Source organism: Neomonachus schauinslandi, chromosome 2, assembly GCF_002201575.2.
Source record: "Neomonachus schauinslandi chromosome 2, ASM220157v2, whole genome shotgun sequence".
NCBI classification, from domain to species: domain Eukaryota; kingdom Metazoa; phylum Chordata; class Mammalia; order Carnivora; family Phocidae; genus Neomonachus; species Neomonachus schauinslandi.
The window spans coordinates 174,191,653-174,197,724 of NC_058404.1; positions in this window are offsets into that span (position 1 = coordinate 174,191,653).

Sequence of the window (6,072 nt, forward strand, 5' to 3'; positions counted from 1 at the left end):
TAATATAATGTAATCTAGTTAATAGGATCAGTTGAACAATTGCTAAGGAGACAGTTTTACTTATCCTGTCATAATTCATAACTGCCAGGAATTCACAACTCTGCTATAGCACTGAATTTGGGAGATGAGGAAAGAGCAACTAAAGACCTAGGCTAGGCTAGAATTTCAAAATAATATGACTAGTCATAACCAAGTTATTTTGTTAAAGATTTAGACATTGTTACTTCTCTAATAACTACAATGTGCCAGTCAGGAAGAGGTATAATGTAATAGGTAATATATTTGAAGCACATTTATTTTGAGAAGGTTTTGAAAGACATTCAAGGATTGTGAAGATTTCAAATATTAGTGTTTTATCATAAAGTTATTATCTTATTTTAAAGTAATTTTAAAGTAATTTTACAATTTTGCTGAATTCATTTTTTATTATAAGAACTGACCCATTTCTTTTCTTTTCTTTCTTTTTTTTTTTAAAGATTTTATTTATTTATTTGACAGAGAGAGACACAGCGAGAAAGGGAACACAAGCAGGGGGAGTGGGAGAGGGAGAAGCAGGCTCCCCGCAGAGCAGGGAGCCCGATGCGGGACTTGATCCCAGGACCCTGGGATCATGACCTGAGCTGAAGGCAGTCGCTTAACCAACTGAGCCACCCAGGCGCCTTGACCCATTTCTTTTCGTTAGATGCACTTGGTTTTACAAATCACGTAAAATAGAAAGAAGTATTCCCTTTATATAAATTCAGGTTACGAAGAAATGTATGCTAGAATCTCTTTTTCCCCCTTAACCAAATGGGGATGTGTCACTTAACATTTCCATTATTTAGTATCTTTACTTGAAAAATGGGAATGATAGATACCTATTTGTATTTAAGTGTCACTTTTAAGTAAAAAAAAAAAAGTAAGCTAATTGTGACATGAATCTTTCTCTTTCCTGGGAATTGTGGTAGAGCTAGGGTCAGTCAAGAGTGGACCCAGGACTCGATATTGTCAATTCTCTCAATCCCTTTCTCTGTCTCTCTCTTCACCACATAGCTTTGCTCCTTTCACATGGTAAGGAAGACCTCACCAGTGGCTCCAGAATCATATCCCCTTCAGCCTCATGACAGTGGGGAGAGAGACAGTCTTTGGCAACAACTACAGCTGGAAGTTCCACACTTGACTGGTTGACTCAACCTGGATCACACCATCATCCCTGGTTGTTATGATTGGCTGGACCTGGGTCCCATGCTCATATGTGTGATACAAGAGATAGGCTAGATCGGTTATGAGAAGAAGAATAAAAGAAAGGTAAAAATAAAGGGCAGCCTAAATCAGTTACTACCACAGTTAATTTAAGGTAAAAAAAAAAAAGGGCCATGTTTTGGTTTAGGCCTGATACCTGGCCTTTATTCTAACTCTTTCTTATTTTATTTATTTATTTACATTTTAGTTTTATTTTTTTAAGATTTTATTTATTTATTTGACAGAGAGAGACATAGCGAGAGAGGGAACACAAGCAGGGGGAGTAGGAGAGGGAGAAGCAGGCTTCCCGGCGGTGCAGGGAGCCCGATGTGGGGCTCGATCCCAGGACCCCGGGATCACGACCTGAGCTGAAGGCAGACGCTTAACGACTGAGCCACCCAGGCGCCCCACTCTTTCCTATTTTAAAGACGGATTATTACTATTTGCTTTAAAGTAAAACAGGATAAATTTGATCAGCGTCCAGTTGGTACTTCCAGCTTCTGCTGTGGTGTCTTCCAGCACTTGGCGTGAAATGCATGTGTTGTGAAGAGAGAACTCGTTTCAACACCTAGTTAAATGTGCAAAACAAAAGAAAACAAAACTGAGATACCTCCCTCTCTTCTCCTGACCTTTTCCCAGCATGTAAAATACTCCCTGATGAAATGAATTCAGACACAAGCAGCTAGTCAACTAACTCCTGGTCTGGGGTGGTAGTGGGTGAAGTATTTGAGCTGATGTTCCCGCCTTTCTGCCACCATGCCAGCCAGTTGTGCTCTGGTCCATGTTCGGCTTGAGAGATGCAGGAAGGCTGCCAATTAATGGGCCCCGGGGTAAACATGGAAAATCATAGGTTCAGTACTCATGAAATACATTCAGGAAATAGGGACCAAGCTGTTTTGCCATAGAGAATAGCCTGAACTCTCTTGCAAGAGTGATTTTTGTCACATATTGTGTGGTGTAAATCAACAGCAATTTATCTTATTTTTGGTAACAATTTCTTTTCAAATTTTGCAATAACCCTTTCAACAGTAATGAATTAAATGCAAATGAAAATACATTTTTGATGGAATATTAAGACAGTGAATATGACAATGTGCAACTTGCACAAAAACATGAATATTCAACATGCAACTTGCATAAAATAATTTGACATTTACCATCTACCACAGAGATCATGGTGATGTTGCTGACCACATGCAATTCAGAAGAAACAAATATAATGAGGAAGCAACAGTGCTGAGTTCGAAATTTAAAGAAGACAATGCCCAGGGAAGATTTAACCCCATAAAGTGTTTTTAGGTTGGTATGGAAAACATGATTTTTTATTTTGATCAGAAACTGTTCTTCTAAATTAAATTTGGTAATTTCCAAGTTTCTTATACATTTACAACAAGTTGGGTTGATATGTATTAATATATTTGCTACATTATTAGAAGAATTTTGTTGTTTCTCAAAAAACTAAATAGTATCATTTTTATATCAGTGTCATTGCATGCTGCAAACAAAATATCAGTTAACTAAGCACAATGATTTAATTTTCTAACCAATTCAATGAAAAGATATTTGAATTTCATTCTTTTGAAGGTGAAGTATCTGTTACTATTGCAAATACTATTGTAAATTCTGTTAAAATTTTTTTGCTTTCACAGTGATATTAAGAATCCTTTCCTTTTTTTTTTTTTTTGCTTGAAGAAGTTATCATGGCAAAAATTGATGTCCTTAATGAATTAAGAATTCTGTGGAGCAGAAATGTACTTTGAATTAGTTGAGCTGTACACACAATTCCTAATTGTCTCTAACCAAGCTGTGATATACTACCAATCAAAATAGAAGCTATAGTTGTCAAAACTGACAAATATTAGAATACTATACACACACAGAGTAACTACACATTTTTTTGAAACAAGGATGATGTTGAATACAAAATAATGTATCTTCATGAAAACATGTGCTTTCTTTGCTGCTTATCACCAATTAGATTTTAAAATGTTTGACCCTTAGAGGAACTTCTAAGCAGAACCTAGAAGAACTTAGACCCTCAGTGTCCTGCAGTGATATTGGACATTTTAAGACATCTTTAAAACTTGGTTTGCATTTTGGTCAAAATCAGTTGGAGATCTTTAATTATTCCATGAATCGGGCACTGTGCAACTGTTAAAACAAAACCTGCAGACAAAAGGACATTGAACTTTATTCTAAAAATATCAAGGCAGAAACTAAAAATTAATTGGTAACTGAAATTATGTATGGATTTATGTTTTGTAATTCTATAAATGTATTTTGGATATCTTGACCCACGGAAAGTATCTTTGTTGGAACTCTTATTTTTAATTTTATACATTTCTTTCTGCATCATATGGAATAAAATTGAAAATGCCTATTATTTTGCAGATCTAATTTTGCTAAAAATAATTTTATTTGATAAGTTTATCTTCTATAATATACTTGTCAAAGAAATGTACTTTTAATGGAGACAAATAATATTAACTGTGGATATTTTAGGGATACAATATTTATGAATTTTAATATAAAAATTGAATTTAGAATATTTTACTTTGAGCATATTAGCTTTCTATGGAAAGATTAAAAAAAAAAAAAAAGAGTGTGGCTACTCATATTTTCCTTTCAGAGAAACTGCTGTAAGGAGAGTAGTTGTCTCACAGCCTCCAGTTGCCACCTAGGGATCTGCTGTGGCATTCACGCTGAGGCATATTTCTTCTGAGATCAATCCAGCTGCAGTGAATTGAATTGTATCTTCCAAATTTATATGTTGAAGCACTAATCCCCAGTGTGACTGTATTTCAAAATAGGACCTGTAAGGATGTAACTAAGGTTAAATGAGGTCATAAGGATGGGGCCCTGATCTAACAGTAGTGTCTTTAGAAGAGACACCAGAGAGCTTGCTTTCTCCCTCTCCTTCTGCCATTTTGAGAATACAGCAAAATGGTGGCCATCTGCAAGCCAACAAGAGAGCTCTCACCAGGAGTCAAATTTGCCAGCATATTGATCTTGGACTTCCCAGCCTCCAGAACTGTGAGAAATAAATTTCTATTGTTTAAGCTAGCCAGGATGTGGTATTGTATCATAGCAGTCTGAGCAGACTAAGACACCAGCCAGTAACTGAGCGTGATGGAGCACCAGAGCTGGGTCCTTTTGTATACACAATGAGCAGCCTCACTAGATTTTCCCAGACCTGTGCTTTTCTATAGTATCTTCATTTTTTCAATCTTTCCTTTCACAGATATCTGACCTGCATCACGGTCTTGAGATTTTTCCTGCCAACACTTGGTCTTTCTCTCCTTTATCCTCCGTAATTTTTCAGGTATAAATCCATCTTGGCATCTTTTAGAAGGACCTGAACTGACACAAAAACCAACTGAAAGTGATGACGATTTACACATAAGTTTTAATTCTGAAGTAGATTTCAGGTAATTCAATGAGAACAAAAAAGAATAGTAAGACCATATTGAAAAAATGCATTTTTTTTTGAAAAATACAATATTAAATACAATAAACACAATATTAAAAAGATAAAGCTAAGAAACTAGTTAAAGTGTATGATTATGTACCAAGGATATTTTTTTCTGTTCTTTTTCAATTTTAACTTATAATTAGATCTTAATATATAGTTTCTTTTACATTTTTATTTTTATATTTGCTGATAGTTTAATTTCTGGAAATAGCTATTTCTTTATTTTCTTTTTAATTTAAAGATTTTTTTAATGAAAATAAGTATTTCTGGAAATAACTTTTAAGCAGAAGTATTACATAAGCCTTCCGAGATAACACACTTTCAATAGAAAAATAAATATTTCAAAAAGTATATAATTGTAATTATTTTAGTACTCTGTTTTAGGACTTCAGAGTGTCCTGGTTTAGACAATAAATAATATAGACACATTACCCTCAGGGTGCTAATCATGGCCACACTGACCATTTAGGTAAAAAGGCTATGAAGATTTTAAAGTGATGTATCAGTCAGGATAATTTAGGTTATTCGGTGACAACAAATAACTAATATTGTAGTGGCTTTAAGCAACAAGCAGTGGCCTGTTTCCCATTTCAGAATAATTTCTTCCTATCCTTCCTTTCCTCCTCAATTCCACTTCTCTCTTACCTTCTTCAAACGTGAATAAAACATCTACTCTGTTTATTGCTTTGTATTCTGAGCTGTGGAGTTACAGACTCAGCAATTTACAAGAAATTTCTCACAACAAAGCTCCAAAAAAAATTTAAAAAGCTTCTAAAGAAGTATTTGATTAAGTATCAGATGGCATTGAAGAGAAATAATTATATATTTATTCAAAAATATTTATTGACAAGCTACTGCATGCATTATTCTGGCATTGGGATAGAGAAGGAGGAAAAGAGGGAAAAAAAAATATTTCCTCATTGAGTTTACATTCTAGTCAAGAGAGGTCAATACTAAACAGAAAAACAAGAAAAACTTCCATTTTTCAGATGTAATAATTGCTGTATGTCAAGGAAAGCTTCATTCAAATGTGACATTTAAGCACAGACTTTAATGGAGATAAAAGATCAAGTTACATATATATTTGGATGAACATTCAAAGCAGTTAGTGGCTCCATTTAGACTATGGAACTAACAGGGTTTGCTGATGGATGGGACTGTCAAAGTATGTCCAGTATAATAATAGATTAACAAGAGACCTAGGTTTATAATATCTGTGTTTGTGCTCTTTTGCTCCCACATTTAGTTGTACGAATTTTAGCAAGTTATTCAGTCACACTAAACCATAGATTCTTCAAGTGTAAAATGGACATAACATTTCTTTCTTCCTTTTTCTTTCTTCTTTCTTTCTTTCTTTCTTTCTTTCTTTCTTTCTTTCT